Raw genomic sequence first — 27689 nt, 5'->3', positions numbered from 1 at the left:
AATTAATAAAGGGGAAGGGGAACATTACCGGAAGGAGAAATTAACGTTCACGCCATCAGGTCAGAGGCTACCTAGATGGACTATGAGGTGTTGTTCTTCCACTCTGAGAGTGGCCTTATCGTGGCAGCAAAGGAGGTTGTAGGCCAGCATGTTGGAATGGGAATTGGATTTGAAGTAGTTGGCCACCGGGAAATTCCACGTTTTGAGGATCGTGTGGAGATGCTTGACAAAGCAGTCCCCCAATTTATGTTGAGTCTCACCGATGTGGAGGAGCCCACATTGGTAGTCCCAAGTACAGTAGGCGACCCCAACAGATCCACAGGTGAAGTGTTACCTCACCTGGAAGGACAGTTTGGGGCCCTGAATGGAAGTGAGGGAGGAGATGAATGGGTAGGTCTAGCACCTCTGCCACTTGCAGTGATAAGTGTTAGCAAGGAGGTTAGCGGGGAAGGATAAATGGACAAGGGAATCATGGAGAGTCATCCCTGTTGAAAGCAGAGAGTGCAGTGGGAGGGGGACATAAAGATGGTTTTGGTGGAAGGAGGCTGTTGAAGATAGTGGAGGTTGCAAAGAATGATGTGTTCAATGTGGAGGCTTATGGGGTGGTAGGTAAGAACATGAGGAACTCTAGAATTGTTAAGGTGGCAGGGAGATGGGGTGAGTGTGGGTGTCCAGGAAATAGAGGAGGTGCGAGTACGGGGAGTATCAATGGTGGAGGAAGGAAAACACTGTTCTTTGAAGGAGAAGGACATCTCTGATATTCCAGAAAGGAAAGCCTCATCCTGGGAACAGATGTAGTGGAGATGAAGGAACTGAGAAAAGGGACTGGCATTTTTACAGGAGATTGGATGAGAAGAGGTATAGTCAAGATAGCTGCAGGAATCTATAGGTTTAATAAAAGTTATTTGTAGAGAATTTGTCTCCACAGATGGAGACAGAGAGATCAGAAAGGGAAGAAGGGTGTCAGAAATGACCAAGTGAATTTAAGGGTAGGGTGGAAGTTGGAAGAAAAGTTGATAAAATTGATGAAATCAGTATGGGTACATGAAGCAGCGCCAATGCAGTAATCCATGTAGGGCAGAAATAGTTGGAGAGCAATACCAAGTACTACTTGAAATATGGACTGTTCCATGTAGCCAGTGAAAAGGCAGGCACAAATGGAATGTGGAGAAAGTGACAGGAGCTGAAGGGGAAATTGTTAATGGTAAGGACAAGTTCCATCAGACAAAGGGTGATCGTGAAAGTGAATAGGTCAGGTCTGTTGTCAAGACAGAAGCAGAGAACGTTAAGGCCTTCTCATTGGAGGATAGAAATCAGAAGTAGGTTCATTATCACTGGCATGTAATGTGAAATTTGTTAACTGAACAGCAGCAGTTCAATGCAATACATAATCTAGCAGAGAAAAAATAATAATAAATAAACAAGTAAATCAATTACGTATATTGAATAGATTTTTTAAAATATGCAAAAACAGAAATAATATATAATTTTTTTAAAAAGTGAGGTAGTGTCCAAAGATTCAATGTCCATTTAGGAATCGGATGGCAGAGGGGAAGAAGCTGTTCCTGAATCACTGAGTGTGTGCCTTCAGGTTTCTGTATCTCCTACCTGATGGTAACAGTGAGAAAAGGGCATGTCCTGGGTGCTGGAGGTCCTTAATAATGGATGCTGCCTTTCTGAGATACCACTCCTTGAAGATGTCCTGGGTACTTTGTAGGCTAGTACCCAAGATGTAGCTGACTAAACTTACAGCCTCTGCAGCTTCTATTGGTCCTGTGCGGTAGCACCCCCCCCCCACCCCCGCCCATACCAGACAGTGATGCAGCCTGTCAGAATGCTCTCCATGGTACAACTATAAAAATTTTTGAGTGTAATTGTTGACGTGTCAAATCCCTTCAAACTCCTAATAAAGTATAACCACTGTCTTGCGTTCTTTTTAACTACATTGATATGTTGGGACCAGGTTAGATCCTCAGAGATCTTGACACCCAGGAACTTGAAACTGCTCACTCTCTCCACTTCTGATCCCTCTATGAGGATTGGTATGTGTTCCTTCATCTTACCCTTCCTGAAGTCCACAATCAGCTCTTTCGTCTTAGTGACCCTGTATTCTGCCTTCAAATTTGACCTTCTAAAATGTATCACTTCATATTTTTCCCGGGTTGAACTCCATCTGCCACTCCTCAGCCCAGCTCTGCATCCTGTTAATGTTCTTTTTCACTGTGACCTGTTTATTGGATTTACTTTTGCTGCTAATGTGTCTTTGATTTATAAGAGCAAGCTAACTCACCATAGGTAACTATCCTTGAAATGCCATCTTTCTATTCAAATTGATTCTTGTTCTTTGCAAAGACTTTCATTTGGTTTAAGAGATGGGAATAAACGATTTTATCAAAAGCCTGATAAACCAAGGTGTAGTTTGTCACCTGCAGAACTTTCAATCACTAACAAGCATATGATCATAAAATCTCATGTCTTTCCTTTAATAAATCCACACTATCTTTTATTTATCATCCTTACTATCAGAAGTTGGCTGTATTGCTGTTTCTTTGCTGACAGTAGGTGAGGAGCTATCAAATATATCACTGTAAACCTGCTATATTTTCAATGGTAATTGTTTAATTTCAGAAACATTACGTATTGACATAATAGCTCTGATCCATGGAAAAATAATGACCAATGATATTATGCAAATTATCTCCTGATATAAAAATCTGTGTGTTCAGATAACTTAAATATGGGAGATTGTTTCTGTCATCCATGCAAATCAAATCAGATATAACTAATAGAAAATTATACTTTGCTATTTCTGTCTAAGTTCTGACAAATCAAGACTAATTTAATGTCTCTTAATCCAGTAAAGTATGCCTACTTGTAACTCACACAAAATGCTGGAAGAACTTAGCAGATCAGGCAGCATCTGTGGAAAGGAATAAAGAGTTGAAATTTCAGCTTGGACCCTTCATCAGGACTCACGATGAAGGGTCTTAGCCCAAAACGTTAACTCTATTCTTTTCTAAAGTTGCTGCCTGACCTGTTGGGATCCTCCAGTATTTTGTGTGTGTGACTCTAGATTTCCAGCATCTGAAGAATCTCGTGTTTACGGTATGCCTACTTGTTCATGCTTCATTTTAATTGATTGTGGATAATAGGTTTATACTCAACATGTTCACACACCACATTCAATCTTGTTGTCACATTCCCCTCTCCTCTTCCACATTATTGCCAAATTAAACTCGCTAAAGGAAGGACATGAGTAAAACATAATGCGGTTTGTTTTTGATGGCATACTCTATCGCATATCTTCCCCCCACGATGTGACAGCAAGCAAGAATGCCCTCGTTCTTTTGCTAACCTATTGGTAATAAGAATTAAATTATACCTTGATCCGGTTCATAAAGTATGTAATGTTTCATTTCAGCTTGGATTCTGTGCAGTTTGTTTCTTTTGAGATTACTCTACAACATGAATAAGAAGATACGTTTAGTCACTTGAATTTCCTTGGAATGCCCTCATTCATGGTCTTCACATTTCTTATTTTTTTCACTCATTTATGATGCTTGTAAGCAAGTCCCATGTTTAAGGCCTGTCCCTTTATGATCCATTTCAAAGTGGCAGACAGCAACCCCTGTTAGTGAGACACTATCATAAATACAAACAACACATTCTTTAAAACATTTACTCAAATACTTGCACAATGTTAATGCACATGGGATCCAAGGTGAGCTGGCTAATCACAGTGTATTGCATAGATTGGTGATGGGACCTTTGATATTTGTTGATGAGTCAGATGTGACTACAGGAGGTATAATAAATAAGTTTGATGCCAATAAAATTGATGTTGTAGACATAGAAAGAAGACTACAACAGGATATAGATCAGAAGGAATATTGGGCAGGCCAATAGCAGTTGGAACTTTAACCCAAGAAGTTGGGAAGTAAGTTAGAGGTAGGACATGAAATGTAAATCGTAGCATATCAATGAATATTGATGAACAGAGAGACCTAGGGGTCCAATACATAAGACAAGGTTAGATTAAAAGAGAAGCGAAGAAGGAATATTACATGCTTATTCCTTCTCCACTACTCTGGTGAACTGAGCACCGGCACTTAAGCAAAAGGAAGATTTTTTGTTGTATTTAAACAATTTGCCGCCTTTTGCACACTGGTTGCTTGTCAGTCTTTGTGTACAGTTTTTCATTTATCCCATTGCTTTTCTGTTCTGCTGTGGATGCCTGCAAGAAAATAAATCTCAGGGTTGTACATTGATACTTTGATAATAAATTTACTTTGAACTTGCATGACTTCATTGATTAAAGCATAAAATGTAAGAGTTGGATATTATATTGCAAACTTACAAAACACTGGCTATACCGCACATGGAATATTTTGTGCATTTCAAATTCCCACAGTATAGGTAGGGTGTGGTTATGCCGTAGAAAATGCAAAGGTGATTTGCTAGAATATTGTCTAGATTGGAGTAAGTTAGTTGTGGTGAGATATTGGATAGGCTGGGTTTGTTTTCTCTGGATTGAAGAAAGCTGAGGGGTGACCGATTGAACTATACTTTTGCAATGCAGAAGCCAGATTCAAGCTGTGGGTTAAATGCCAGGTCAATGAATTTGTAGACAGCTTGCATGTGGCAGCTTCAAAGGCAGCCAAACTGCTTGTTCCATCCCTTCCAATCTTCAGTCACAACCCTCAAGTGGTAATTTTTCAAGTGCCCATCCAGACTCCTTTTCGAAATCAAGGATTACCATCATCCTTGTCGGCACTGACTTGCAGATCATACTAGGTTTCAAGGAAGTATTTTCTTATGCCTGCTTTTTTTTTTAATCTTCCAGACAAATTATTTAAATGGCCCTTGAACTATGTGATTAGAAGTACCTTCTCTCTAAATAGTCTAAATCAGTCATGATCTCATGTACCTCAGTCCTGTGGTTGTTGCTAGCAAGGTCTGTAAATTTTGCCTATCCTTTTTTGAATTATTTTTATCTTGGAGAACAATCTTAGTTTTTCTCTAGGCTAATTTTATAGCTAAAATCTCTCATCTATGCAAGCATGACATTATATTTTACCTACACTGTTTCTGGGATCACAACATTCTTGCTAAAATGTAGTGACATGAACTGGATGGAGCTCTTAAATAGTGACAGAGCCAGTGGTTTATACAAGTCAGTATTACTTACTTGCTTTCATACCTTATATCAAAGTTGCTGGTGAACGCAGCAGGCCAAGCAGCATCTGTAGGAAGAGGTGCAGTCGACGTTTCAGGCTGAGACCCTTCGTCCTGAAACATCGACTGCACCTCTTCCTAAAGATGCTGCTTGGCCTGCTGCGTTCACCAGCAACTTTGATGTATGTTGCTTGAATTTCCAGCATCTGCAGAATTCCTGTTGTTTTCATACCTTATATCTCTTTTTGTGTCCCAAGATCAGTTATACTTGGCTCTCCCAATCGGCCATACTGCTTTCTAGGTGTTATATACATACAAGATCTATCCAGCACCTACCGTTTCTACACATATCCATGAATTATATTTGGACTGCCATCTCAGCTCATTCCAGTAGCTTCTATGTGATTTTTTTTTGCTGTCTAGTTCTATCTTCTGCATTATTTAAACGTTCAAGTTTCATGCATCAGTAGATCTGGAAATTTTATCCTGGCTATATTTGAGTGTATCTTAGATGAAGCAATGACTCCTAGTATAGAGCAATGTTTTGAGCACAAAATTCCAGCGAGCCTTCCTGCCAACATCCTCTGGATTTAAAAACAATCATTTACTCCTTTTCCCTGCTTTCTACCTCTAAATAAATTTGCAATCTATGCTGCTATTGATCCTTTAATTCTGTGAATTTCAATTCTGCTGACTCAGGGCTTGTGTGGGATTTTTTGTCTAATACTTGAAAATCCACACTGACAACATCTCATTCATTCCTTCAACAACCTTCTCTAGTCCCTCATCAAGAAATTCAACCACATGAATCAAGTACTATTTGCTTTTATCAGATTCATGCTGGTCCTCTTTTATCTATTCAAGCTTCTCCAATTGCATATTGATCCTTTGTTGATTAGAGTTTCCAAGAGGTTCAGCACAAATGAAATTAAACTGACTGGCTTGTAGTTACCCTGGCATTGAACAGGGATATTGCAGTTGACATTTTCCAGTTTTCAAGCACTTCCTCTGTATGCAGGATTGGCAGATCATGGAAATCCCTTCTGCAAAGTGCAATATTTTTATCAAAAGTGAGGTTAGCACCATCAACGAGTAACCTTAGCCACTTGTCCCAAGTGGCTGCGTGTAGAGTAATTGCAATATATGGAACATAAAAAGTACAACACTGTACAAGTCCCTTAACCCATGATATTGCACTGACATTTTAACCTACTCTAAGATAAAATAAATGTTTACTTCTCCTATTGCTCTCCATTCCCCCCACCCCACCCCGACACCCCATGCGCCTGACTAGGAGTCTGTTAAATGTTTCTAAATTATCTACATTTACCACCACACCTGGGAGCACAATCCCTGTAATGACCGCTCTCTGAGTAAAAATCCTAGCTTTTATACTTTCTCCTAATCACGTAAAATTATGCCCAATCATATCAGCTATTTCCACTTTGGGGAAAAGAGGTGCTGGCTGCCCACTCTTTCAATACCTCCCATCATTTTATACACCTATCAAGTAGAATTTCATCCTCCTTCGCTCCATACAGAAAAGTCTTAGCTTGCTCTGACATTCCTCATAAAACATGCTCTCTAATTTAGGCAACATCCTGGTATCCTCTGTACCTTTTTCTAAACCTCCCACTTTCTTCCTCTAATGAGGCAACTAGAACTGAATCCAAGTAGCCAGGTTTCCCTGGACCCCATGTCCCTTGACTCTCTGTATGAGGATACCATGGGAAGCATTATCCAATTCCTTATTCAAATCTGTATAAACTAAACTCCATGCACTGGTCAACACTCATCACTTTATTTTGTCACCTCCTTTAGGAAGTCAATCAGGCTTGTTCAAACTCAGGTTTAATTATCATTCAACCACATATGAATACCTGTGAATACTGCCAAATAAAATAATGTTCCTCTGGGGCAAGATGCAAAACACAGCACAAACAATGAAACGGCACAGCACATATCACACATTTTATTTAACAAGTAAACATACAGTCACACAAAAAATATATATAGAAACTGTTACGTACCCCGTAACTGGGTTGCCAAACCAGCAGAAATGGATCACTCAGTTGGAGTCTGGATTACTAGAACTAAGAAAGTTTTATTTAAGAAACAAGCAACACAGTGATCGAAAGGATAATAAATGCAACAGTTCAGCGATGATAAACACACATGTACACAGAATTAAGATGACAGCATCAATCAAGCTCTATCGTTGTCTAGGGGTAAATGACCAAATTTCAAAGTGACTCAAAGTTCAGTCCAGTTTAGTAGTTCAGTTCGCAGTAATCGTTGCCATGGCGATGGACAACGTGGGGGAAGAGAGAGATAGAACAGGAACAACTGATCATTCAGAACGGCTTCACTCACAGACCGGCGATATGGCTCACAAACAACTTTTGGGCGGGTCCTTGGTGATGCCACCTGAGGTCACCGACTGTGACCCCTCCTCCAGATGCGGTTGATCCTCTGCAGTGAACCCGGCACCCAGGCAAGGGCGGACACACACCGGGTTCCCGCTGATCGTACCTTTCCACCCTGGCCGTTGTCTGGTACTTCTCATCCACTCGTGAGAGGCGCACCGCTTCCAGGGTCTCATTACCTCGGGTGGCATGTGTGTCCTGCCTTAGCAAACCGGTCCCTTTTTATCCCCCTGCTGGGGTATTGCCTGTCCATCACTTCAAACAGTTCAGGGTTCAAAGGGGGGAGCCGCCCCAGACAGCTCTCTCTCCCCCGTCCCTTCATTACACATCTCCAGACGCTGCTCCATTGTTCCTTATCTCTCTTTCCCCTGAGGGCAGGTGGCAAACCACTTGCTGATGTCACTGATGCTAACCCAGGCCAGCAAACATCTTAATTTTATGTGTATTCTCGTCACAAAACATAGAAATCCTACAGAACAATACAGGCCCTTCGGCCCACAAAGCTGTGCCGAACATGTCTTTACTTAAGAAATTACCTAGGGTTACCCATAACCCTCTATTTTTCTGAGCACCATGTCGCCAGCAGCTCATTCCACGCACTCACCACTCTCTGTGTATAAAAAAAAATACTTAACCCTGACATCTCCTCTGTACCTACTACCAACCACCTTAAACCTGTGCCCTCTAGGGCTAGCCATTTCAGCCCTGGGAAAAAGCCTCTGACTATCCACATGATCAATGCCTCTCATCATCTTATACACCTCTATCAGGTCACCTCTCATCCTCCGTCGCTCCAAAGAAAATAGACCGAGTTCACTCAACCTCTCCTCATAAGGCATGCTCCCCAATCCAGGCAACATCTTTGTAAATCTCCTCTGCACCCTTTCTATAGTTTCCACATTCTTCCTGTAGTGAGGTGACCAGAACTGAGCACAGTACTCCAAGTGGGGTCTGACCAGGGTCTGATATTAGTGAGGAGCATTGGTGAGACCTCATTTGGAATACTGTGTGCAGTTTTGGGCCCCTATCTTAGAAAGGATATACTGATGTTGGAGAGAGTTCAGAGAAGATTTACGAGGATGATTCCTGGAATGCAGGGGCTAACATATGAGGAGCGTCTGTCGGCTCTTGGATTGTATTCATTAGAGTATAGAAGAATGAGAGGGGATCTCATAGAAACGTTTCGAATTTTGAAAGGGTTGGACAGAGTAGATGTGGAAAGGTTGTTTCCCTTGGTGGGTGAGTCCAGGACAAGAGGCCATAGTCTTAGAATTAGAGGGTACCCAGTTAAAACAGAGATGAGGAGAAATTTTTTTAGCCAGAGGGTCGTGGATTTGTGGAATTCGTTGCCACATATGACTGTGGAGGCCCGATCATTGAGGGTGTTTAAGGAGGAGATTGACAGGTATCTAATTAGTCAGGGTATCAAGGGATATGGGGAAAAAGCCGGAAATTGGAACTAGATGGGTGAATAGTTTAGCTCATGGGGGAGCTGCGGAGCAGAGTCGATGGGCCGAATGGCCTACTTCTGCTCCTTTGTCTTGTGATTTTGTGATCTTGTGATATAGCTGCAACATTACCTCTGGGTTCCTAAACTCAATCCCACGATTGATGAAGGCCAATACACCATACGCCTTCTTAACCACAGAGTCAACCAATGGACTCGGACCCTGAGATCCCTCTGATCCTCCACACTGCCAAGAGTCTTACCATTAATACTATATTCTGTCATCATATTTTACCTACCAAAATGAACCACCTCACACTTATCTGTGTTGAACTCCATCTGCCACTTCTCAGCCCAGTTTTGCATCCTATCAATGACCTGCTGTAACCTCTGACAGCCCTCTACACTATCCACAACACCTCCAACCTTTGTGTCATCAGCAAATTTACTAACCCATCCCTCCACTTTCTCATCCAGGTCATTTATAAAAATCATGAAGAGAAGGCTCCCACAACAGATCCCTGAGGCACCCCACTGGTGACCGACCGTGATGCAGAATATGACCTGTCTACAACCACTCTTTGATTTCTGTGGGCATGCCAGTTCTGGATCCACAAAGCAATGTCCCCTTGGATCCCATGCCTCCTTACTTTCTCAATAAGCCTTGCATAAATATATATATAGACCAAAACCAAGTGACATATCCTAAAAATTGATGGTGAATGGGTGTTATCAACAAGAAAAATCGATTCTTATCAGTCCACAGCCAAATGTTTCCCCACATGCAATCCAGCTTGTCATTCCACTTTTTGAACACTAGAGGGCAGCACTGATGTGAGGGGCCAACCCCCAACCCAGCATGGACGCTGCTCTACACTGCCTCTGGCATTTCTGTTCCTGGACTACAGCAACAGGCGAGGTCACAGCAAGGTCCTTGCTACAACTGAGGCCATGCAGATAGCTCGCCATCTGTTCTGCCAATAACCAAGGTCAACGGACTTGCTGCATTTTACATGATCAATGTCTAACAGGGTCGCATGAACACAAGAGAAACATCCAAGACAGTCATTCATTGTTAAACTGCACATCGCCTTCACGCATTGACTCCAATGCCTTCGTGCAGCAGACAGTAACACAGTGAGCACAAAGTCCAGCTCCTCCAGTTCCTTCACTGGTGAGCAGCTTGCTGATGGGATGGACCTGCAGTACTTGAAGGTCTTAATGTCCACCATTGTCTTGCAATCATAGGAAAAAGCCAATTTAATGACAAAATCACCTCTAGTTGCCTCCAAGAGGCCACCGTGTCTGGACGTGCCGCCATTAAAGTTCCCATGATCTGAGCAAGATACAGATTGTGATAACGTGTAGAGTCAATAGCTTCCTTTCTTTGGTGGGTTGTTAGTTTTATATTAAGTATGAGCAAGAACAGAACTGGTTTACAAGTTGACTTTCTGAATTGCAGCAAGGCAAATTTTGATGTTACCACCCTGGGACTTGCAAAAGTTTGTTTGCAAGGAAGTGGAAAGATATTTAAAAGTGAGATAGTGAGAGTTCAAGGCTGTTAGAGTGAAGGGCAGACCAGGCAGAAATAAGGAGTCCTGGATGATGAGGACATTGAGGCATAGGTCAAGCAGAGGCAGCTGGGGTCTCAAAAATCCAAGGAAGAGTGTAGAAGGTGCAGGAATTTGCTTGTGAAGTAAATCTGTAAGGCAAAACAAAACCATGAAGTACCCTTGGCAAGGAAGATGAAGAAGAATCCAAAGATATGTTCTAAGTATATTAAGGGAAAAGGAGTAACTAGGGAGAGAACGAAGACTTTCAAAGACCAAATGAGGGTAGAAAAATCTCCAGTGCCTCACAGACTTGTCCAAATTCAATGAATAAAACTAGAGAAGAATATGCAGTAGCTGTTGCTAAGATATTTGCATCATTGTTAATTTGGGTGAGGTGCCAGAAGTCTGGCTGGTGGCTAATGTTATGCCTTGCGCCTTCAAGTAAGAATGCAAAGAAAAACCCGTGGATTATAGATTTTGAGCCTAATATCTGTGATTGCAATGTTACTTGAGGGAATTCTGCTGTATAAGATGTATAGTACGCACATGCATTTGGAATGGCAAGGGCTGATTAGGCAGAGTCAGTATGACTTCGTTCATGGGAAATAATGTTTTGCAAATATATTTGAGTTTTTTTTTGAAGTGTTGTAGCAACCAAACCAAAGTGTACCTTACAGTAAGTTGAGTATGACTGAGCATTATTGAGTTTTAGCAAAAGTTAGGAAATCCACCGGTCCCCAGGTACTACAAACTACAATTAACAAAGCGTGAAAATGTAACTTATTCCCTTCACTTTTACCACACCCTTTTCATGTGACTAGTTACCATAATAAACACAGAATACAATGTAGATAGGCAACAGATGTATAGCTCCTACAAGGGTCCTAGAAGGTTAATGCGCGCAAGGTGGTAGATGTATTCTATATGGACTTTATCAAGGTCTTTCTTAAGGTTCTGCACTTTAGGATGTTTGGGAGGGCTAGATTGCGTGGAATCCAGAGGTAGCTGACTAAATGGATAAAGAATTAACTTCATTGTAGGAGGCAAAATGTGATGGTGGAAGGTTGTTTCTAAGATGAGAAGCCAGTGATGAGTAATGTGCCTTAGGATTGATGGTGGGCCCATTATTGTCTATAATCTACATCAACAGGCTGCAGAAGAATGTGCAGGGTATTGTGATGGATATTCCCTGTCCAGGGCCTTTGAATCAACCTCAGCTTTCTATTACAGTGTCCAGCATTTCAAGAGATCAAAAGGTTGCTTTTAGGTTAAATGTCCAACCAATATTCTTTTTTCAGCTTCTTGTCATAAGCAAAAAAGTCTTCAGTTCTTAATGTAAATTGTAGGCAATAATCAGTCTGAGGTTACAAGGCCAGCTTTGCAAACAAAGAGCACAGTCTATAGAGCATAGGCTGCTGGCCTACAGCATGGGGTTTATGTCTCAAGGGATGCAGTGTAGGACAATAGAGTTATATTAATTTGCTTGTATCAGAGTTTGCAGCCCAGATTGATACTATCACTTAGTACATCAAATAGCTGATCTATCAAGATTTGGAAGAGTTGTGTACTCAAAATCAGCCTTCACAGTATTATTTTTGGGTGTGTGTGATTGCTGTTGCCAGAAACTTCTAGACAATCTGTGTGAAAAGGTATCTGGGAAGAGTAGCATATATGTGTGTGGTCACCAAGTGGCAAGAATATATATATAAGTGTAAGAGAGTAGTACACTTTGGAATGGTCAAGGAAAAGTAACAAGAATGACAGAAAAATGGGGTGATTAGAATCCTTTCCTATGCTTTTGATTTCTTTCACGGGCAACTTGTTCATTGGCAATTCTTTTTAGTTTATTTTAGGAATTGTACCAATGTTTCGGAAATCCTTTGTGGTTTAAAAATCATTTGTAATTCGGAAATTTTTTACGAGATATAAAACCTCTGAGTTTTAAATGTTTTTTAAGAATTTTATGTAAATTTAAATGTGTATCATTAAAATTAAATGAACTGTTTAAACTACTCAATTAGCTGGCAGTATCTCCTCCTTTACCCAAATAGTGGGTTTTGGCAGCTAAGCTCATACTGAAGGTTAGACATAGATGTGATCTAGCCTTTGTAGAGTAGGTGGCTACAGTGTCACCTCCCTTTAGTGAGGGTGCCTGTAGCCATCTGTATTGGATACGGCATAAGATCTTCGTATGAGGAAGGAACTTCATGGACAGCAAACCCAATACCATCACAGTAAAGTCAGTAGGTTTGCAGATGACACTAAAATAACTGGTATCATTGACAGTTGTAAAAGGTTACCCGGAATTGTAGTGGAATATTGTTCATTTAGGAGAGTGGCGGAGGAATGGCAAATGAAGTTTAATTCAAATGAGTGTGAAGTGTTGCACTCTGGGAAGTCAAACCAAGGATGGACATTCACAGTGATTGGTAAGGCCTTGAGGAGTGTTCTGGAAAGTAGCGTTTGAGGTAAACAGAATAGTGAAGAATGATTTTGACATGCTAGATCAACCTTCAGTCTCCTATGCTCCAAGGAATAGAGAGTACATATAGCCATGAGGGCACTCCATCTTTTTTCACAGGATTGTGGAATCAACAACAAGAGGGCATAGACATACAATGAGAAGAGGGAGATTTAATAGGACCCCAATGGGCAGCTTCTTCCACACACAGAGTAGTTGGTACCTAGAACAAGCTGTCAGTTTAAGTGGTTAAGGTAGATGGCAAAATTTAAAAGACATTTGGAGAGTTATATGAATAGGAAAAGTTTAGAGCGACAGGGGTCAAAAGTGAGAAAGTAGGGCTAGCCTATACAAGTATATTGGTCAGCCTGGCTGATTTGGGCCAAAAGGCCTGTTTTTGTGCACAAAGCATGTATTCATCTTGGTGTGAAAGAGTACTTTAAGCACAGAGTGCAGGCATTTTAAAAATCCTTGAATTTTGCCATGACTTTGGTACACAGAGCAGGGCTTGGGTAGCATTCAAGCCATTCTCCCAGGCTATTCCAAGTATGGAATGGGACATGGGGATAAACACAATGGCAATAAGCTCCATGGCCCAATATCTTTTGTTGTTAACCTGCCTGATGCTGCACGTTACTGTAGTATCTCAACTGAAAAGAGCAGAAATAGGGGAAAAAAACTGAACATGAAGCCTTTCAATAACTCAGAGATATGAATGTCAGTGCTACCAACCCTATCAACACAAATATAGCCCATAGATCTACTTCCCTGACCCAAAATGGTGTCATACAGCTTCAAAGCAATTCTTTCAGCCCAACACAGCTACGCTGACCATCGAGGTGTTGTATATAAATGATGCCATTGATGAGAAACAAACAAAATGCTTAGAGAGAAAGAAACAAATGTTAATTGTGAAACAAGGAGATGAAATCAGACTGGGTGGATCTTGCAATAAATAAAGATGTCGGCAGCAATAATTTTCCTGGTCAATTTCTGTGCCATGCACCCAATGTAAATAATCCTGGGATTAACAGGTCATAAATTCCTAGTCCATCCCTATTCACACTTTGCCCTAGTGACCACCTGATGAATAACAGTCGGTGCAATGAAGATCTTATCTGGAGTAGCCTCAGTACTTTCAAGGTGATGAAGAAATCCTTGTAAAGAATTGCATTCAAATATTCAAAGTATATTTATTATCAAAGTATGTATACAGAATACAGCTCTGTGATTCGTCCTCCCACTGGCGGCCATGAAACAAAGAAACACCGCCAAACCCATTCAAAGACAACATCAAACACCCAACATACGAAAAAAGAACAAATTGAGCAAATGGTATAAAGCGAGTGAATAACCCATAGAATATCAACATCAAACCAGGAGTCCAGGAGTATTCAGTTTAGTTCAGTTCAGCTGCACACTACTACCTGACTACAGGCCGCAGAGCCAGTCTAGGTCAAGGTGCCCCAATCTTCACTAATCGCCCTGATCAAACCGCTCAAAAGCAGCAAAAAAGAGTAATCAGAATCCAACATGAGCCTCAAGTCCCCCAAGGTGAGTCCACAGCCACAAGCCTTGCTTTTCAATATGGAACACAAGGCACCTGTACTTTACTCTGACAGCAACGAGCAATATGGAGAGCAAGACCAGTCAAACACTGGCAGTGGCGCCAAACACCTGACTGCACTCCGTTCTCTCAATTGGAGAGAAGCAATGGAGTCGAATACGGGCTCAGACACTGCTTCCAGACCACCAGGTCATGCCCTCTGCTTCCAACCTCACCGAAACCCCTTGGAGACGACAAAGCACCAATTCGCTCAATTGGCCCAAAAGCACACCATCAAAACGTAAATCACAGGTTCCAATCCCATGCAGCTTAATAATAGAATCATATTTAAAAGAATAAGTAAAAGAAACAAAAGTTTCATGAACTGCTTACAGGACGTTGCCGTAGATCATGTTTTTTGCTAGCACCATCTTGAACTTTCATTCTCGCCGATTCACCAAATTCTCATCCCAGTGAACATCTCAAAAAGATAATCAAATCTATCATGGTGTTCCATCACCATCATCGCCCTCATCTTCTGTGGGATGCATGAGTTGGTTTCCAATTTCTGGTTTGACCCTGAATATTGACAGGAGTAGTTCTGTTTGCCCTACCATTTCTCCCTGGCAGATTCAGTCAGAGGTCAAGAGCATTTGAAACACCTAATAAGTGAAATCCATTTTCTTTCTTCTCTCTTTTAACATCAAGTTAACTAAAAGTTTGTCTCAGGATTTAGTTTATGAAGTAAGTCATGAACAGGTTGGTGGTCATGTATACAACTGAATTATTGAAGAAATTGCATTTTGTAATAAAGATATTTTTCTCTGGTGTTCACGATATTCATTCTAACTCAATAAACATTACAAAAATATTTTGGTGATGATTGTATGATGAGTGTGGGATGCCAGCTTGTGTGTGGTACGGATAGGAATTTTGACCTGACATTTTTCAAAATCTTTTCAGCTCATCGAAAGATGGAACTAAATTTGATTAATTCATAATGAGTGCTTTTTTTTTTGAACATACAACTAAAGTAGCTCCCAGCTGTAAGTCTGGAGTATCTGGGGAGTAAATCCTGCTGCCTTACAGAACTTCTATTAATTTTTAATGTTGGAGTCTAATATCCACTTCATGTGACTGGATTTTCATCTGGCAAGCAACTAGCCAGATTTTTTTATATTGCACTGTGATAGCACCAGGGCTGTAGGGCTAGGATGTCATTTGACTGTTTTAGTTGCCTTTTGAAGCTCAGCGCTGTTGGATTTCATGCATGTTATTCAGGGTGAAGATGATGAATTGGAACAAATGCAAGAAATGAGGATAACGGCTGCATTCTGCTTACCTTCCAGATTTTAGTTTATTTTTCATCTCAAACAATTTAAGTTCTGTTGTACTCAAGGAGATCTTATCAGACATCAGATCTCTGTCTACACAGTCACTCCTTGTCTTGCCAGCTACAATCATTAGTCACAGACTGGCAATGCCTCGTAGTTTTCTGGAACCATACACTTCATTCACAGATAACAACAGAAAATGGCATTAAATTGGGTCCAATTAGTGACAATATTTCAATTTAATAAATTTCTAGATGTGAAGTATTCTGGGAATTTATATGGAAAATGAAATTAAGCAGTCACGTCAATGGTCTTTGAAATGGAGGCTGCTACAGAGACAATAACTGTTCCCACACTAATGCTGGAGGGACCAGAAAGTGGGGGAATGTGGCTCCTATGGTCCAAAAAAATCCTTAGTACCCACCACTGGCGAGAAGAGCACCCAGTGAGGTACTGCACCCCAAAAAGTAAAGGAAGTTTCTGAAATCTGTCCTTTCTCTTGACTCTAAAGAGAATAAACACGGTTATTTAATGTTTAGTTATAGGGTACTTCAAAAATACAGTAATTCAAAGACTGGCCCATCTTTCCTAGATCCATCTTGTGATCGCTATTTAAAGAATCGAATTTTAATTTCCAGTTATACTCCTGCATTTATGGAACACAGCTCAAATTATTTTGCACTTGTTTCTCTTTGAAATAATATTGCACTAAACCATTCATACACAAATGCTAAAATGGTATGATAAACCTATTATCATTTTGTCAAATCTGATGTTGAAATGAAGTGGATCCACATGGAAAGAAGGTATTTGGGAAAGATATTCACTGATATTGTACTGATAATCTTGTCATTTAGCTCAGCTCTCAGCAGTTGAATGTTGGAGCAGGTTTTTTTTTGCATGTTATCAGGAGATTGTATGGCAAAAGAGAGTCCTAAAGACAACAGTCAATGATAAGGTCACAATAAGTGGATCAGCACAGCAGATAGTGCTGCCGCCTCACACCTCCAGCTGCCTGGGTTTGATCCTGACCTCAGGTAGACATCATGTTTTCTCTGAGACAGCAGAAGTTTCCTCTCACATCTCAAAGACCTGCTTGTACGTAATTCCGTGACCATAAATTACTCCTTTGAGTTGGTGAGTGGCAAAATACCTTTTACTGACCGTAAAAGCTTTTATAGATATGTAAAAAGGAAAAGACTGGTAAAGACAAATGTAGGTCCCCTACAGACAGAAACAGGTGAATCGATTATGGGGAGCAAGGACATGGCAGACCAATTGAATAATTACTTTGGTTCTGTCTTCACTAAGGACGACATAAATAATCTTCCAGAAATAGTAAAGGACAGAGGGTCCAGTGAGATGGAGGAACTGAGCGAAATACATGTTAGTAGGGAAGTGGTGTTAGGTAAATTGAAGGGATTAAAGGCAGATAAATCCCCAGGGCCAGATGGTCTGCATCCCAGAGTGCTTAAGGAAGTAGCCCAAGAAATTGTGGATGCATTAGTGATAATTTTTCAAAACTCGTTAGATTCTGGACCAGTTCCTGAGGATTGGAGGGTGGCTAATGTAACCCCACTTTTTAAAAAAGGAGGGAGAGAGAAACCACGGAATTATAGACCGGTTAGCCTAACGTCGGTGGTGGGGAAACTGCTGGAGTCAGTTATCAAAGATGTGATAACAGCACATTTGGAAAGCGGTGAAATCAGCGGACAAAGTCAGCATGGATTTGTGAAAGGAAAATCATGTCTGACGAATCTCATAGGATTTTTTGAGGATGTAACTAGTAGAGTGGATAGGGGAGAACCAGTGGATGTGGTATATTTGGATTTTCAAAAGGCTTTTGACAAGGTCCCACACAGGAGATTAGTGTGCAAACTTAAAGCACACGGTATTGGGGGTAAGGTATTGATGTGGATAGAGAATTGGTTAGCAGACAGGAAGCAAAGAGTGGGAATAAACGGGACCTTTTCAGAATGGCAGGCAGTGACTAGTTGGGTACCGCAAGGCTCAGTGCTGGGACCCCAGTTGTTTACAATATATATTAATGACTTGGATGAGGGAATTAAATGCAGCATCTCCAAGTTTGCGGATGACATGAAGCTAGGCGGCAGTGTTAGCTGTGAGGAGGATGCTAAGAGGATGCAGGGTGACTTGGATAGGTTGGGTGAGTGGGCAAATTCATGGCAGATGCAATTTAATGTGAATAAATGTGAAGTTATCCACTTTGGTGGCAAAAATAGGAAAACAGATTATTATCTGAATGGTGGCCGATTAGGAAAAGGGGAGATGCAACGAGACCTGGGTGTCATTATACACCAGTCATTGAAAGTGGGCATGCAGGTACAGCAGGCGGTGAAAAAGGCGAATGGTATGCTGGCATTTATAGCGAGAGGATTTGAGTACAGGAGCAGGGAGGTACTACTGCAGTTGTACAAGGCCTTGGTGAGACCACACCTGGAGTACTGTGTGCAGTTTTGGTCCCCTAATCTGAGGAAAGACATCCTTGCCATAGAGGGAGTACAAAGAAGGTTCACCAGATTGATTCCTGGGATGGCAGGACTTTCATATGAAGAAAGACTGGATGAACTAGGCTTGCACTTGTTGGAATTTAGAAGATTGAGGGGGGATCTGATTGAAATGTATAAAATCCTAAAGGGATTGGACAGGCTAGATGCAGGAAGATTGTTCCCGATGTTGGGGAAGTCCAGAATGAGGGGTCACAGTTTGAGGATAAGGGGGAAGCCTTTTAGGACTGAGATTAAGAAAAACTTCTTCACACAGAGAGTGGTGAATCTGTGGAATTCTCTGCCACAGGAAACAGTTGAGGCCAGTTCATTGGCTATATTTAAGAGGGAGTTAGATATGGCCCTTGTGGCTACGGGGGTCAGGGGGTATGGAGGGAAGGCTGGTGCAGGGTTCTGAGTTGGATGATCAGCCATGATCATAATAAATGGCAGTGCAGGCACGAAGGGCCGAATGGCCTACTCCTGCACCTATTTTCTAAAAGAATTAAAGGTATCAGAGAGAGAAGTTGCAGTGGTTCAGGGGAATGGGATGGATAGGATTGCTGGGCTAGCTCAGAAGAAGAATGAGAATCAGGATCAGGATTAATATCACCGGCATATGTCATGAAATCTGTTAACTTAGTGGCAGCAATACAATGCAATACAAGATAAATATAGAAAAAAATGAATTACAGTATACTAAATAGTTCAATTAAGAATAGTAGTACAAAAACAGAAATAATAAAAGTGACACACATCAAAGTTGCTGGTGAACACAGCAGGCCAAGCACCATCTGTAGGAAGAGGTGCAGTCGACGTTTCAGGCCGAGACCCTTCGTCAAGTCCTGACGAAGGGTCTTGGCCTGAAACGTTGACTGCACCTCTTCCTACAGATGCTGCTTGGCCTGCTGCGTTCACCAGCAACTTTGATGTGTGTTGCTTGAATTTCCAGCATCTGCAGAATTCCTGTTGTTTGCGTTTAAATAATAAAAGTGAGGTAGTTTTCATGAGTTCAATGCCCATTTAGAAATTAGAATGCAGAGGGGAAGAAGCCGTTCCTGAATCACTGAGTGTGTGCCTTCTGGTTTCTGTACCTCCTTCCTGACAGTAACAATGAGAAAGGGCCATGTCCTGGGTGGTGGGGGTCCTTCATAATAGATACCACCTTTCTTGAAGATGCCATGGATACTACGGAGTCTAGTAATCATGATGGAGCTGACTAATTTTACAACTGTCCGCAGCTGATTTCAATCCTGTGCAGAAGCTCCTCCATGCCAGACGGTCTTGCAGGCTGTCGGAATCCTCTCCACGGTACATCTGTAAAAGTTTTCGAGAATGAACCCAAAGGACCGAATAGATTTTGTCATAATAGTTAAGCACATCTGCATATTGTGGACTAGTTCTCAACACTTTTGGGTCTGGGAAATAACTAATTTCTTGCTCTCAATGTTGCACCTGGTGTGTAACCAAGTACAATACTCTCCATGGGATTTTCCCTGTATTCGAATGGCAAATAGACCATTCTTGCTGGCTGTGCAATCTCACCTAGGGTGTACACTGGAAGAGAACTTTGCAGATTGACGGCACTACAGGAGTTAGTGCTTTCAGGGGAAGGAAGAAGAAAGCTGGTGTTGAAGGGAGGAGTCGCTAATGTATTACTGTTGATGCACCTGAGAGACTGAAAACATTAAACAGAAAGAATGAAAAGTTGTAAGCATCAACTAAACAGAAATTAAATGAGCCTCAAAAATTTGATTTTTGTTTCTTCTTGTCAACCTACACCTTATCTCATGCCTCAGTGAATTCCACACAGATAAATTAAACTGTCATGTATAAAATGGTCACCACTTCATATCAGCCATCCATCAACACCTGGATCCGTCAGTCATTCACCGCATCCTTCAGTTACCAGGAACCTGTCTGCCATCAACATTTATTAAAGATTCAAAGCAGACAAGTGTTTACTCTTTTCTGCTGTAGACCATATGTCATTTTTTTTTCCTCTGGTAGTTGTAGAAAAACATGACCAAAACGAAAAATATATTGAGAGCCTTACTTAAGTTCATTTGCTATCATTTCTTTTCAAAACCTAGTCAGTAGTTTAAGAATGGGACGGGTGGTAGATTCAACAGCAGCATTCAGATGAATTCAGGGTATGTGTCTAAAAGTGAAGAATAAAAAATCCTGAGGTTTATGGAGAGTATGACTGGAGTTGAACCAACAGGATCACTTACATAAAACCTCCATTCGGGTTGTAACTATTTTGTGATTTGGTGACCTAACGTTTTATTTACCTCACTTATTACTGTAAAGAAAGGGGTAATTCTACTTCTGTACTGTTACAAAAATAATATAAACAGAAACAAAAAGAGAATTTTTGAGTAAGTACATAAGTTTTGCCTGAAATGGTGATTGAGGCCAATAATTCCAAGGGACCGAGTGAGTTGTTAGTATGGTGAAGCTACAGCAACAGATTGATTGTTTGACCATTGAGATTCCCACACTACAGGTGCAGACATTTATCTTACAAAATGCAAATCATGCCAAAGCTCTGCACTCATAACATATTCATTCAAGGCAGGTGGTGGACAGAACATGGCTAATGGACAGCAATGACTCAATGAACATGTTCCACAGTGATGATAGAATCTTATACAGTCATGGCCAATAACAATACTGAAGTACTTGTAACCATCTTCAACCAAATCAACAATATGGTTGGTCTACTTTGGCATCTTCTTGAGATCCCTGCTATCATGAATCACTTGGTGATATCAAGATTTACTGGATTCTTCCCAAAGTTATATCAGCCCTTATATCATACAGCCTATAGGATTGCAAAGTTATGCTCCAGAACTATCTGTGCTCCTAACTATGCTGTTTTTACGAAAGTATCAATTCAACGTAGTGTGGAAGAAATCTAATAATAATGCAACCCAAGTGCAGCAGATACCACTGATCAGTGAAAGTCACGGATGGCGTTGCCAAATAACACCTACACATTGACGATCAGTTTTGGTTCAATCGTGATCACTGGGTTCAAGACCACATTACAGCCTTGGTCTATAAAATCATAAGACACAGGAGCAGAATTAGGCCATAGGCCTATCAGTCTGCTTCACCATTCCATTGTAGCTGATCTATTATCTCACTCAACCCCATTCTCCTGCCTTCTTCCCGTAACCTTTGATGATCCTACTAATCAAAAACATATCAACCTCCATTTAAAATATACCCAGTACCTGGGCCTTTACATCTGTCTGTGGCAAAAATTCTACAGATTCACTGCCCTCTGGCTAAGGTAATATATCTTAATTTCTATTTTAAAGTGGCATCTCTGGTCCTGGACTCCCCCACTGTAGGAAGCATCCTCTCCACATCCACTCTATCTAATCCTTTCAATATTTGAAAGGTTTCACTGAGATCCCCCTTATTCTTCAAAACTTTGCACTTACTGGCCCACAGCCATCAAACGCTTCTCATATGTTAACCCTTTCATTCCTGGAATAATTCTCATGAATGTCCTCAGGACCCTATCCAGTGCCAGCACATCCCTTCTTTGATAAGGGGCCTAAAAGTACTTACAATATTCCAATCACAAACAAGAAAAAATCTGCAGCTGATGGAAATCCAAGCAACACACACAAAATGCTAAAGGAACTCAGCAGGCCAGGTAACATCTATAGAAAAGAGTACAATCAATGCTTTTGGCCAAGTCCCTTCAGCAGGACCCAAGTACGGTCTGACCAATACCTTACAGAGCCTCAGCAGTACCTCCTTGTTTTTATATACTATTCCTTTCAAAGTGAATACTAACAGAAGCACCAGGACTGTTTTCCAAAGGGAAGTAGACTTCCTTGACATGAAGAAAGCATTTCACAGAGTGCAGTTTCAAACATCCTGAGTAAATCTGAAGTCATGGTAAATGAGAGAGAGAAAACTGCACAGTTTAAAGCCATACCTGATAATAATTGTAGATTATTATGATAGTTGACTGCCAATCATCTCAATCCCAGATCTCCTCAGGGCAGTATTCTTAGCTCAGTCATCTTCAGCTACTTCATCATGCAGAGGTGGGAATGTTCAATGATGACAGGATAATTTCAATTGCATCATAACTCAGTTAATTAAGCAGTCCATCCATGCCAATGATCACATTCAGGCATGATAGATTACAAGTTACATAAAACAAATGCCAGGGAATGACCAAGCCAAACATAGCAACAGGAAATAGAACCACCACTTCCCTTAGACAGTCAATGGTATCAACATTGTCAATTCCACTATCAGCAATATCCTGAAATCACAACTGAATGGAAACTTAACCGATCTAGCAACAAGCTTATTATGGCTTCAAGAACTAGTGATTGTGTAGACAATCTGCACTGCACTCTTTCAGTAGCTTTTAAACGGTATTCTGCATTGTAATTGTTTTTTTTAGTCTTATTCTAACTCAATTCACTGTGTAATGATTTGATATGCAGAAACATGCTTGACAAGCTTTTCACTGTATCTTGGTACATGTCACAAATATAAACCAATAAGAGTACCTGTTTGCAGCAGCATCACCACAGGCACTTAGCACTTTATAAACTGTCTTCACAAGAAAACCATAAACTAAACCTAAAGTTATACCCAATTTTTACAAGAAAGAATGCAAATAGAATAAAATCGATTTCTGTGTATAGTCATCGAATTGGTCATAGTGTTGCTAGACTGTAGTCATTAAGGTTTTACTGGTGGTTCAAGAACTGAATGGTTGAGGGGAAGTAGCTTTTCTTGAACCTGGTGGTGTGGTACTTAAGGTACCTCCAGCCTTATGGTAGATGCAAAGAGATGGCATAGCTTAGATGGTAGGTACCTTTGATGATGGATGTTGCCTTCTTGAGGTGGACCTCTTGTAGATCCTACCAGTGGTGGGGAGGGATGAGCTGATGATGTAATAGGCAGAGTCCACAATGCTCTGCAGCTTCATACTTTCATGTACATTCGATCCGCCATAGCAACCAAAATCCAGAAGCCTTATGTTACGTACCCCGTAACTGGGTTGCCAAACCAGCAGCAATGGACCACTTAGTTGGAGTCTGGATTACTGGAACTAAGAAAGTTTTATTAAAGAAATAAGTAACACAGCACTCTAATAGTAAGGACATAAATGCCACAGGTTAGCAATGATAAAACACACTATGTACACAGAACTAGGATAATAGGATCAATCAAGCTCTATTGCAGTCTAGGGGTAAAATGATCAGTCTCAAGTGACGCAGAGTTCAGTTCCGTTTAGTTCAGTTCACAGTAATCGCTGCTGTGCCTTTGGGGGGAAAGAGAGAGAGAGAGAGAGAGAGAGAGAGAGCGAATGATGATATTCAAATCGGATTCAAACAGACCTTTGATATTCCTCGCAGTTAGCTTTCGGGCGAGCCCTTTGTAATGTCTTCTGAGGTCACCGACTGTGACCCCTCCATTCCGGATACGATCATTCTCCTGTAGTGAACCCGGCATCCAAGCAAGGGCGGACATACACACTAGGTTCCCGCCGATCGTACCTTTCCACCCTGTGCGACTATGGTCGGTCCCGCGACCACACCTCCAAAACTTCCACCAACTTGTGGGGGGGGGGGCACAACGCACTTCCAGGGTCTCGTTATCTTGTGGTGTCGTGGTGTGTCTTGCCTTAGCGAACCTGTTCCTTTTATCCCCCTGCTGGGGTATCGCCTGTCCATCAAACTTCAAACAGTTCAGGTTCAAAGCAACTGGTCTGACAATACTCGGAACTGTGTCTCTTTTCGTTAATCTCTCTCGTCTCTCTCTTATTAGCATTTTGAATGTTTCCCCCATTTGTCTCTCTCTTATCTCTCTTATCGGCATCAATCTTCTGATAACTTGGTCTGTTGTCACACTTACATAATCTAGAATTAATCAGCCTGCTTTATTGGCACCCCGTCTACTACTCTGAATTGCCACAAACAATGAATTAGGACTGTTGTGCAAGATCCCAGCGCTAAACCTTCCAAGATCTGGTCTCTAACATCTAGGAAATAATAAACAGGTCTTTGGTTTACTCTCTATATTGGACATCATTGTATCTTGGAAATGTATCATTATTCCTTCATCGCCAACAAGTTAGAAGTACTGGAAACTAATAGAATCTGAATCAAGTTTATTCTTACTGTCTTACAGGAGATAAAATTTGTTGATTTTTGCAAGCAGTATAGGGCAAATACACAAATAAATTGTAAAGTAAATAAGTAGTGCTAAAAAAAAAGGGGTAGTGTTTCTGGACCATTCAGAAATCTGATGGTGGATTAGAAGAAGCAGTTCCTGAAATGTTGAATGTGGGTCTTCAGACTCCTCTACCTCCTCCCTAATGGTAATAATGAGAAGAGGGGCATCCTGGATGGCGAGCATAATAGGAGTATCTTCACTCCACACAATGTGCTTGTTTAAAAATGCAACTTACTTTCTCAAGGACAAACAGGAATGGGCAATAAATGCTTAGCCTGTCAGAGAGACTCATGTCCCATGAATGAATAAACAAGAATAAAGGTTGTGATGCAGTAAATGACCTACTGCTCTGAATAGTTTTATTATGATGCAAGGGAAATGTTCTCAACAATATTTCAGTGACAGATCCTTGAGTAAGGAGTTTATTCTATTTAACGAGTTTGTAGAAACACAGATAAATAGTCAATACCGCCAACAATTTGTTTTAGAACACTACAGCACAGTACAAGATCCTCAGGCTATGATACTGTACCAACATGTTAACCGACACTAAGATCAATCTAACCCTGTCTCAATGGAACATACCTATCCCAAATCCACTGCAAATGCTCACCTAAGCAAACTTCACATTTGCATTGTGCATTTCTCTGAGTATATCTATTCTCAATTTATGCTCCCAAGTTCCTGGCTAATAACGTCATAATTTGCCCACCACCATTTAAATACTTCCCCATACCATTTGCTCCTATTCCCTTCCAAGATCGTGATAAAGATCAACGAGTTGTAGTCACTCTCTCCCGGATGCTCACCTACTGAAAGATCTGTCACCTGACTAGGTTCATTGCCTGTCTGCATACGGAGTCAGGAATCCTTCCTGGACACATCTAATAAATTCCACCGCATCTAAACCTTTTGCACTATGGAAGTGTCATTTAGCATAAGAGAGTCTGAAGTCATCCATGACAAGTACCCTGTTCTTTTTCCACTTTTCCAAAATCTGTCATTCAAGCTGGTTTCTCTGTTGCTATTGGGGGTTCCATAAAATACTCCCAACAGAGTGATTGCTCCTTTCATTTTTCTGACTTCCACCCACACCAACTCAGTAGAACATTGCCCCATGATGTCCTTCCTTTCTGCAGCTGTGATACCTCCCTGATTAGCAATGTCACTTCTCCACCTCTCTTACCTCCCCTGTCCCTTTCTAAACATCTAAACCCCGAAACATACAGTAGCCATTCCTGCCCTTTTAATAGCCAAATCTCTATAATGGCCTCTAAAGTGTAGTTCCATGTACTGACCCATGCTCTAGGTGCATTACCCTTGATCCTGATTATTTATTGAATCAAAATAAACACAATTCAAACCACTCAACTGATTGCAATTATGCCTAATCCACTACCTATTCTTCCTCACTGTTTGTCTGCATACCCAGAAGATTTTTCGCTGATCCATGAATCTGCATCCCTGCCCTCTGCACTAATTCCTCAACTATATATTTTTCTCCCAAATCATCCTAATCTTCCCCTCTCTGGCACAGTCACTCAGCTACCTACCTCCTGCAACTTCAGCATGCCTACTTCCTTGTAGCTTTATCTGTCACTTCTTTATTCTCCGGAATGAGCTGAAGGTCATCCAGCTCCTGCTCCAGCTCACTAATGTGAGAGGCAAGATGCTGCACCAGATGCACTTCCAGCAATCAGGCAGACATTAGGTCTCCCATCCCAGATCTCTGACATGAAGATCACACCACCGGCCTGGGTTCCATTCACACTACTCTAACTGGGCACCAAGAAAGAAAGATACTTGACAGAACCCTCAACCTTGTCTCAGCTTCAACTCACTGACATCTTTTTGAGCCATAGACTCAGTTCCCCACTCTAACTCTGTCCCCCTTACACTATTTTCAGATTTCTATGTGAAGAAATTTTATATTTACCAGTTAAACATTGTATTTTGGTACATGTATAAAAGACATTGTTTGATATAATTTTACATCTTTAGCCAAGGTGTTGTGGCTAAAACAAAAGATGCCATTACTGTGATAACCGGTGTTACTACTGAATTTCATATGTCAACTGTTCTCAAAAATACCTAAGCATTTATAGACCATATCCGTGGCAAATGTGAGTAACCCTGATCACATACTCATCTCTGCTCCACAAAGGACTATCAGGTCTCATTAACAGGATAAATAAACTACCAGCTCATCAAGTCTGGCCCAACATGGACACTTGTTTCATTTAGAGTACACATAAAAGATATCAGAATAACTTACTTTTATATAGACCCTTTAATGATTTCATGAACTTCTAAATTCTTTATAGCAATTCAAACACTGTCAAAGTGCTTTAATGTACAGAGCAATGCAGTCAATTTGCCCGTGGCAGTGTCTCACAATGGTACTGCATTTGTAGAAAAACAAAAAATCATTCAGAGAAAATAATGGGACTGAAAGCCATTAAATTCCCAAAGCCTCATGACCCTCATCAGAAGGGTTGGAAAGGGATGAATAGAAAAATTGTGAATATACTGATCATCATCAAAAAAATCCATACACTCTAATATGATTCCAACAGAAATGCAATCCTAATATAAAATGTGAAGTGGGGGGAAGTGAGAGAGAGATCAGGAAACTTGCTCAGCTTGATATCAGTAATAGAAAATATGTTAAAATATTAAGGGAGTGGCAACAGAGAACATTCAACTTAATAATGGGCAGTGTCAAATAGGTTTGTGAAGGGGGAATCAAGTTTGACTACTTTTCAGAATAGATATGGGTAAACCAGTTGATGTTTGGGATTTTTGGATGGACTGATAAAGTACCTTAAGACATTATTAGGCAAGGTTAGAGCACACATGATTGTATATAATATACTGCTATGTACTGAGGATTGACTAATGGATAAGAAAGAGTTGAAATAAATGGATCATTTCCAAGATAAGAACTGTGACTAGTGGACTAGTGGACCAAGGATCAATGTAAGGAACCCCCCACTAATCAAAATCTATTTTGAA

General features: G+C 40.9%; 1 protein-coding gene across 1 annotated transcript in view; it reads left to right on the top strand.

Annotated features, from left to right (window-relative positions):
• Positions 1-27689, top strand: part of LOC134356766 (metabotropic glutamate receptor 7-like) — an 854194-nt gene that overhangs the window by 813325 nt on the left and 13180 nt on the right. The gene's annotated exons all lie outside the window — the stretch shown is intronic.

This window comes from Mobula hypostoma, chromosome 15, assembly GCF_963921235.1.
Source record: "Mobula hypostoma chromosome 15, sMobHyp1.1, whole genome shotgun sequence".
Classification (NCBI taxonomy): Eukaryota; Metazoa; Chordata; class Chondrichthyes; order Myliobatiformes; family Myliobatidae; genus Mobula; species Mobula hypostoma.
Note: the sequence above shows the minus strand (reverse complement) of the source record. Positions and strands in the feature narration are given on the sequence as shown.